Source organism: Tamandua tetradactyla, chromosome 3 (assembly GCF_023851605.1).
Source record: "Tamandua tetradactyla isolate mTamTet1 chromosome 3, mTamTet1.pri, whole genome shotgun sequence".
In the NCBI taxonomy this organism is placed as follows: Eukaryota; Metazoa; Chordata; class Mammalia; order Pilosa; family Myrmecophagidae; genus Tamandua; species Tamandua tetradactyla.
Window position 1 is genome coordinate 132,468,666 of NC_135329.1, and position 10,129 is coordinate 132,478,794.

Below are 10,129 nucleotides of genomic sequence, written 5' to 3' on the forward strand. Positions count from 1 at the left end.
ACCCGGGTCCTCTGGCATAGCAGGCGAGCATTCTTGCTGCTGAGCCATTGTGGCCCACCCTAAATGGTTGTCTTTTAAAGAGATTTTAGAAATAAGAAAAAGCTTGTTTCATTTTATCCACATTTTTACCATTTCTAATGTACTTTAGTCCTTTGTGTGGAATCACATTTCCATCTGTTATTTTTCCTTCTGCCTGAGGGACTTCCTTTAACATTTCATCTAGTGATGGTTGGCTGGTGATGAATTCTTTCAACTTTTGTGTTTTGTCAGAACTATTATATATTTTGTTTTTTAAAAAATTAAGTAGCTTTATTGAAGTATAATTTGTGTACCATAAAGTTCATCAGTTTTAAGAAGCCAATTCAATGAATTTTAGTATATTTAGAGAGTTGTGCAATCATCATGCTATTCTAATTTTAGAGCATTCCTATGTCCTAACCCCCCAAAGAAACATTTTATTCCTGTGTGGTGGCTTCTCATTCTCACCCCTAGCCTTGGGAAACCGTTAATCTGCTTTCTGTTGCTACAGATTTGCATTTAATGGACATTTCATACAAGTAAAACCATGCAGCATGTGTTCTTTTGTGTGTGACTTCTCTCATTTAGCATAATACTTTTGAGACTCATTCATGTTTTAGTGTGTTATCAATATTTCATTCTTTTTTATTGCTGAAAAGTATTATATTGTATGGCTAAACCATATTTTATTAATAATTGACTGATACATATTTTGTGCTGTTTCTACTTTTTGGCTATTATGAATACTGCTGTTATGAATATTTGCATATTTAGTTTTGTCTGGATATATGTTTTTAATTGCTGGGTCATATGGGACATCTAAGTGAACTTTAAGAAACAGCTAAACAGTTTTTCAAAGTCGCTACACTACTTCATGTTCCCACCAGCAATATATGAGGACTCACAGTTTCCTCACATCTTCACCAGCAGTTGTTATCATTAGTCTATTTTTTTTGAGGTGGGGGTGCATGATCTGGGAATCAAACCCAAGTCTCCCACACGGAATCATTAGTCTTTTTGATAATAGAATTCCAATGAAGTGGTATGTCATGGTGGTTTTCATTTGCATTTTCCTAGTCACTAATAAAGTTGTGTGTTTTTAATGTGTACATTGGTTATTCATTTATTTCCTTTGGAGAAATGTCTATTCAAGTCTTTTGCCTGTTTTATAATTGGGTTGCTTATTTTTTGTCATTGACTTACAGAAGTTCTTTATATGTTTTGGATATGAGTCCCTTATCAGATGTGTAATTTGTAAATATTTTTCCTTAGCTGGACTTATCTTTTTACTTTTTCAATTAATTAATTTTTTATTGTGAAAAATATATATTAAAAAGCCATACATTTCAAAGCCCATTGCAACAATTAGTTATAGAACCGATTTCAGAGTTTGGTATGGGTTAGAGTTCTATAATTTTAGGTTTTCCTTCTAGTTGCTCCAAGACACTGGAGATTAAAAGAAATATCAATATACTGATTCAACAGTCATACTCATTTGTTAAATCCTATCTTCTCTGTTATAACTCCACCTTCTGTTTTGATCTTTCTCCTAATCTTTAGGGGTATTTAGGCTATGTTCTAACTTTTTCATGTTGGAAAGGGCTGTCAAAATATGGGATGGGGAATGGAATGACTAGATGTTCTGGAGAGGCTGCTCCCTCTGGGTTTTAGGACTTATCTGGCCCAGGACCCATCTGAAGATGTAGGTTGCTGGAAAGTAACTGTAGTGCATGAAACATTTGTAGAATCTCAGATAGAGCCCTAGGTGTTCTTTAGTATTGGCATGAATAGTTTTGGTTGGAGTTTGCCAAACCATGATAAATAGCAATGTTTAGCTGAAACTTGCCTAAGGGTATCCTCCAGAATAGCCTCTTGGCTCAGTTTGAAATCTCTCAGTCACTGATACCTTATTTATAATTCTTTTCCCCCTTTTGGCCAGGAAGACATTGTTTATCCTGGTGCCAGGGTCAGGTCCATCCCTGGGAGTCATATCCCATGTTACCAGGAAGACTTTCATCCCTAATATGGGATGCCATGTCCCATATTAGAAGAAGGGTAATGATTTCACTTGCAGAGTTGGGCTTAGAGAGATAGAGGCCACATCTGAGCAACAACAGAGGTCCATTGGAAGTAACACTTAAGCATAACTATAGGTAGACTAAACTTCTCTGCTACATAAGTAAGCCTCACAAGAGCAAGCCTCAAGATAGAGGGCTTGGCTTTATTGTCTTGGGAGTCCCTGGTGTTTGAGACATTATCAAGGTTTTCCTCAGTGGTAAAGGTTAGATTGTTTCATATTTTTCTCCCATCATTCAAGGGACTTTGCCAATACTTTTTCATTATTTGCCCAACATGCTCTGGAATGTATCCAGGTATTGCATTAAGTGATAAAGAATACAAGCCCTCAATCCCATTCTGGGCTCCATATGTTTGCGTTGTTTAAGTGATCTATCCAGACAGGTTGAGTTAGATTATGTGCTGTGGAAAATTTAGGTTTCAGGCAAAATATATCTCTCTTCCTTTGGTCTCATAGGGTAGGTGAAGTTCTAAAATACAGACAATGTCATCCTTACCCCTGTATTCTGATTTACCTTAGTCCTGACCCACTTTGCTTCGTTCTCATCTCTAATTGAAGTCTGATCACTTTTTTTTCAGTTTCTTTAACTGTTGTTATATGTGGCAATGCTGACTTTCAGACCTGCAGAACTCCTACTCTGAGTCTTGTATGTCACATGTGTACCCAAAGTTTCAGGGAAATACCTCCTTATTCATATATAGCACAGCCTCTCAAAATCTAGAAATAACAATTAAAGCTCTGGACTAAATGTAACTGCTATAAGAGCTTATAGTCTAGGTCCCAATTTTCTAAATGAGACCATACAATGTTAGCTCTTTTGTTTCTGGCTTATTTTGCACCACACAATGTCTCCCAGGTTCATTCACAATATTTCATGCTGCACGACTTTGCTCCTTTCTGTAGTGGCACATTATTTGATCATTGTATACACCAGATTCACCATTGTACTTTTCAGTCAATATATCCTTAGCCACCTTCATTCATTGAGCATCATGTATAATGTCCACAGCCAACACTCTCAATTTTAGACACTCTCAATTAATCAACACTCTCAATTTTAGATAATTTTTATTGCTCCCAAGAGAAAAATAACTGTTAAACACACCCTCACCAAATAGAAAATCCAAACCTCCCTTTAACTCTTTTCCTTCCCTACCAGTTATTTACCCCTGGTAATTGCTTTGGTTCTGTTGATGTCTTCCTGTTACACATGGCCCATAGCATGCAATAACAATTTTCTCCTTATTCTTCTCTATTACTTACTCTTTATACAAGATTTAAACCCTTGAAGTAGTCCATGCAAAAATATTTATATTTGTAGTGCTAATTGGTGGGATATCTAGCTCTATACAACCCCTTTCAATCATGTTCACCTTCAGTATGGCAATGCTACTTATAAACCAACTAATGAACTGCCTTCACTTCTATTCATTCCCTTACATTTAAGTTCAACCTTATTAGCTCACTGTTCACCCATCTCTAGATTCCCTATATTCTGTATTATAAGCCTCTGAGTTTACCTTTACTAACATCATATTAGCAAAATAATACAGTATCTATCCTTTTGTGTCTGACTTATTTCATTCAGCATTATGTCCTCAAGGTTCATCCATGTTGATATATGCTTCAAGATGTCATTCCTTTTACTGCACATTTTTACCACATTTTGGAATATTATGTATATTGTATGTATATGCTACATTTTATTTGTCCACTCATCTGTTGATGGACATTTGGATTGTTTCCATCTTTTGACAATTGTGAACAATGCTGTCATGAACATTGGTGTTCAAAGTGTCTATTTGTGTCACTGCTTTCAGCTCTTCTAAAATACCAAATACTGGTATTGTCAGGTCATAGGGCAACTTATAATTAGTTTGATAAGGAACCGCCAAATTGTCTTCCATAGTGGCTGTACCATTATATATTCCCACTAATAGTGCATAACTATTCCATTCTCTCCACATGTTCTCCAACATTTGTAGTTTCCTGTGTATGTAATAGCAGCCATTCTTACAGGTGTGAGGTGATATCTCATTGTAGTCTTGATCTGTATTTCCCTTACAGCTCATGAAAATGATAATTTCTTCCTGTGCTTTTTAGCCATGTGAATTTGCTCTTTGGAAAAATGTATACTCATATCTTTTGCCCATTTTATGTCTGGATTGTTTGTTTTTTGTTGTTGAGTTGTATGATTTCTTTATGTATAGAGGATATCAAATCTATATCTAATACATGATTTCCAAATATTTTCTCCCATTGAGTTAATTAACTCTTCACCTCTTTTGACAAAGTCTTTTGAGGCACAAAAGCATTTGATTTTGAGGAGTTCTCATTTTTCTATTTTTTCTTTTGCTACTTCTGCTTTGGGTTTAAAGTTTAGCCAAGCTATGACTTATTACTAGGCCTTGAAGATGGTTCCCTATATTTCTTCTAGGAGTTTTAAAGTATTGGCTCTTATGTTCAGGTATTTGATCTTAATTTTTGTATAGGGTATAAGGTATGACTCCTCTTTCATTTTTATGGCTGTTGATATCCAGTTCTCCCATGCCCATTTATTGAAAAGACTATTTTGTCCCAGCTCAGCGGATTTGGGGGCCTTTTCAAAACTCAGTTGACCATAGATTCAGTGGTCTATTTCTGCTTTAGTCTTTGCAATTTCTCTTCTTTGCAGTAGGGTTAGTTTGCTGTTCTTTCTCTAGTTCCTCTAGGTAGGCAGCTAAGTTCTTGGTTTTTGCTCTTTCTTCTTTTTGAATATTGGCATTAAGGGAAATAAATTTCCCTCTCAGCACTGCCTTTAATGCATTCCATAATTTCTGGTTTGGCGTATTCTCATTTTCATTTGTCTCTAGATATTTACCAATTTCTATAGCAAATTCTTCTTTGACCCACTCATTGTTTAAGAGTGTGTTATTTAATCTCCATATGTTTTTGAAAGTTCTGGTTCTTTGGTGGTTATTGATTTTCCGCTTTACTCCATTGTGATCAGAGAAAGTGCTTTGAATAACTTCAATGTTTAAAAATGTATAAAGACCTGTTTTGTCCCTGATCATATGATCTATCCTGGAGAACATTCCATGATCACTAAAGAAGACTGTATATCTTGGTGTTTTGGGGTCTAGCAATCTATATACGTCTTTTAGGTCTATTTCATTTATCAAATTGTTTAAGTTCTCTGTTTCCTTGTTGACCCTCTGTCTGGTTGTCTACCCATAGAGAAGAGTGGTGTATTGAATTCTCCACTATTACTGTTAGAATGTCTATTGCTCCCTCCAGTTTTGCCAATGTTTGCCTCATGTACTTTGGAGCTTCTTGATTGTGTGCATAAACATTTATGATTTTACTTCTTCTTGAGGAATTGTCCCTTTTATTAGTATGCAGTGTTCTTCTTTGTCTCTGATGACTTGTTTACATTTAAAGTCTATTTTGTATGGCTACTCCTGCTTTTTTTTGGTTATAGCCTGCCATGGAATATCTTTTTCCATTCTTTCACTTGCAATCTGTTTGCATCCTTGGATGTAAGATGAGCCTTCTGTAAGCAGCATATAGATGGATCATGCTTCTTTTTAAAATTTTCTCCCATACATGTTAATCCTTCTATATACACATTCAATTTCCTTTCTTTTTTAACTTGTACCAAATTAAGAAAATATATACACACTTCTGAAATATTTCAGTCACTAATGCTATTAACTTTTTTATGGCAATCAAAACTATCATCATTTTGAATTACTGCATAATATTTCATTCTAGAAATATATTATGATTTAATTAATTTCTTATTAAGGAACATTAAATTTTTCTATGTTTTCTCTATTATAAATGTGCCATTTTAATATATTAGTTCTATTATTTCTTTAGGATAAATTTCTAGAAGTGGAATTGCTGGGTCACAGAACATGTATTTCCTTAAGGGTTTTGACATATCTTACCAGATGGTATTTCAAAAGGAATATACCATTTATATTCTCATTAGCATGACAACTGGTGTGTTTGAGGTACTGAAGAGAGTGACTAAAAGGGAAATGCTTGCTGGGAAGAAAACATTCATTTATTAACTGAATATTTATTAGGTATCTATTATTTGCATGACACTGCAATAGGTACTAGGAATACAGTGGTGAGCAAGGACCCCTAAACTTGGTGTTTCACTGTATTCTTTCCTCTCCAACTATGACAAGTTTAGGGAAATGTCTAGCTTGGTAGCTTAATTCATCAATATCATATCCAACATCAAAGAGAGCCTAAAGAGACAGTGGGATTGCATCTTGGCACTGTACTGGATATCATTAACCTACACTTTCTATGCTCTCCTCTGTACAGATGTGGCTAGAATCCTGAAAATTTTATTTCTCTGATTCCCTTGCTATAGAGGTTCTGCTTAAAGGGCTGCCCATGGGAGGCACTTGTGAGATACTGAAAGGCAGAAGGGAGGCAGATGCCATTGTATTCCATGGAGACAGCAAGTCCCTGTGGTGGCCATGTGGCAGCCCAAGGGGCAGAGGAGCACAGGCTCCTGCAAGAGCAGCAGCAACAGGCAACCCAGAGCTCATGGAGCAGCAAGGAGGCAGCACGGGAACACAATAATGCAGGCTTTGCAAGGGCTTCAGCAGTTTCCCTGCAGTTCCTCATCTCTGGACAATTCATTTTTGCTTTTTATGGTCCTCTATCCCATCTAACAATTTTTTAACAATCCCTATAGTAATCCTTCTCTGTTTGTGATATCTAGAGTGGTTTTTGTTTTCCTGACTGAACCGTGACTGATTGAGTAGCCCAACATTAAAATTATCTTGAAAATCCATTAGGAATGAGTTACAGATGAGACTGACACATTATCTTTCAATAAGTCTAACAGAGCCAGTTTTTCATGACAATGAAATGGGCTGCTGCTTTTTCTTTAGTCAAACACCAGATGAATTCAGTGACTTGCTTTGATAGGACATCTTACAAGAAAAATGTGTACCTTTAAACACAAAAACCACACTCAGGAAGATATGATACATATGCTATGCTAGGTACATAGAAACCATGACCAGTTTGAGGGAACAGGAGATCTACACCTTCCATCTAATGCTTATAAACATTGAGAACACAATATAAATAATTTGAAAAACAAAAAGCAAAGTGTTAACTTTCTTATTTTTATTGTGTGATCATAATTGGATCCATATAATGAAATGTTCATATGATATGACTCTATCTTCTGATACGATTAGAGGCACTAGGGATATTTTTGTTTTATGAAACTGTTATAATTATTTTGAATATAATATAATGGTCAGAAATATTAAATCATCTCATAAGATCCTCTTTCTTTTCACATTTAAACAAATTTTAATATGAATGCATTAATGAAGTTTTAATGCTGCACAATACAAATGATCATTTTCAAACATCTCCTCTGGCCATTGCACATTATTTAATAAACACTAATACTGAAACTAGCTTTGCTGACACATGTATATGTGTACAGATGCAACCAAGCTAAGAAAAACAAGAAAATGGTAACCTCTGCTTAACTTTTTTCATTTATGTCTTCTTCCTCACTGTTGCCTTCACAACAAAAGATGTCACTAAACAAGAAAACTTGCTTTGGTGTGGCAGGAGTCTAGAATTCATTACCTTTTTTCTCCATCTTCTTTTCTAACTTTTCTTTACGTAAAGGTAGACTGGTGTTATAAAGGTAATCAATAATCTTTGGAAAAGTCTTTTTCTGCCAAAAGGGAACACAGGTAGCTTTCAGTTTATAAAATTTATTTTGAACATAAGATGGAGGAACATCACCTATGGCACTAGCAAGATTTTCCCAATCTATTTCATTAGCATCTTCCACATTTATTTCATACAACCTCTCAATAAGGTTGATTTTGGCCTATAGGGCATTGACGCAACTGTATGTGTCTTGATCATTCGTCATTCTCTTGGTTAGATTTTCAGTGCACTTACTTTTACACTGCATCCAATTTCTTGTTTCCATTTTAGCTTCTACTTCTACCCAAGATAGGCCCATGTAGAGTTTTTCCTGAACAACTGAGAAGTGGCTTTCAGGATTTTCTTGGTGCTTAGAATCTATGTCCTTTAACTCCTGGGGAGACATTTTCTTTAGAATCACTTCTTTAACAGTCTTGATTAATTTCTGAGTCTCCATTTTACTCCAAGGACATTGATTTTGTTGACTGCTGATCTGGGAGAATTTCAAGGCAACAGAGCAAGTACTTTGGGTGGGTACTTTGGGCTACCCACCATTTCACCAATTTTTTTTCCAATCATTTCCATGGAGGGAATGGTTTATCTTTAACTTCTCCATATCTCTTTTATTATACCTGCCTTTGTAAATATTAATATCAAACATCTTCTTTGCTTTATAGTATACTAATTTCCAGGGTCGGGCAATGCGCTTACCAATGTGCAATCTAAATTAGTATTTTCTTTTTAAATCGGTGATTATCAATTTCTCCTCTGGATATCTGTCAGTGTACAGCAGCTTATCTGCATTCTCAATTCCTGTCAGGGATAGAAATTCTTCCACATTTTTCCCCAACTGTTTATTTTCTTTTGCCAACAATTTGCCAAACTTAATAGTGACACTTTGTGCTTTAAATTCTTTAAACTGTCCTAAGTCATCCCGATACATTTGCTTAATTGTAGTGGCAATTCTTTCCTTTATGTCAGGAATAAATTCTTGAAGCTACTTTACAGCAGAATCCAAATTCACATCAGAATCATATGAATCTCTTGAATCTTCAGATAAATATTTGTTTCAGAATCTTTAGCCAATTCCAAATTGCTTTCTTCTTCACTTGTAGATTCTAAACTCTGTGTCTCTTCCTCATATGTCTCTTCTGGACAGGACTGTGGTTTCTTCTTTTTTGGCCTGGGTTTCACACCTTCTTTAATCAAGGTACCATCTCCTTTCAGTGAATCAAAAAGTGTATTCTGAGAATTCTTATCGAGCATTAAAAAATCATCAACAGAGGCTATAGCACTTTCGAAAGAAGTCATTTGCTTCATTATTTTTTTAGACTTTTTCTTTGTAAGGTCAGATTCTTTGATCTTGTTAAGTGCACCTCTGTCTTCTACAACTTGGGTTCTTTCAGAGCACACATTTTCAAGACTCTCAGGCATGGTGAATGCCTCATATTCCCGGTTATTTGAACTTCTTTGCTCTGACTTGTTTTTATCAGTAGATACTGATAGGTCTGTAATTTCATCTTCTAGACCCACAGAGAGCAGGGATTCCTGCCCATGTAATTCCAGCTGGTGCAAGACAATGCTTTCATATGAATTTTCCTGTGCATTATAGAATGTTTCTTCCCTCTTTTTTTTTCTTTTTTTCCCCTAACTTTAGTATGTGGTTCTTCCGACTCAATTTTACATGACATAATAACTGAATGCAATTCGTAGGCTTCAGGTGTTTTTGCTGACTTTTGTTCCTTGCTCATATAAACATGAACTACATTGACATTCTTTTAAAAATTCTTCTGTGGCATGTTAATATTTTCTTTATCCACAGGAACATACATGACACCAGTTTCCTCACCTACTCCCAAAGCGCTATTTCTTTTCTTTTTATTCCTTTTGGATGTGAACGTGGCCTTTTAAATCTCATCACAGATTTCTGAGTTTTTCAAAGGAGAAGAAAATGAGTTCCTGGAAATTTTTCTTTTTCTTTTTTTCATTCTTACTTATTTGAGATTGTTCATTTGCCAGGGAGGAGTCTCTGAAGCTTTCACTGCAACACTTCTGACATCTTTCCTTGTTTACAGAATACTTTTTCTTTTTCTTGTCAAAAACTGGGGTGTGGATTTCAAATCTGTTAGATTAACCTCCCGTTTTATTCCTATAGAGAAACTTTTAGTTCTTTTTGCCTGGATGTAACTTCTACATTTGCTGGTTGGGAGTAATTCAATCTGTGTGAGGTTCAAATGCTTCTCCTGCAAACGTCCAAAGTCGCTGCCATCTTTCTTCGGATCATATTTCTTAATCCATTCTTCCAATCTGTATCTTAATTGGGGAGTTTAGTCTGTTAACATT

At 35.5% G+C, this 10,129-nt stretch overlaps 1 pseudogene; it reads right to left on the bottom strand.

The window, feature by feature from the left end:
- Positions 1-7,610: 7,610 nt before the first annotated feature.
- On the bottom strand, positions 7,611-9,910 carry LOC143676353 (transcription termination factor 1 pseudogene; annotated as a pseudogene).
- Positions 9,911-10,129: the final 219 nt, after the last annotated feature.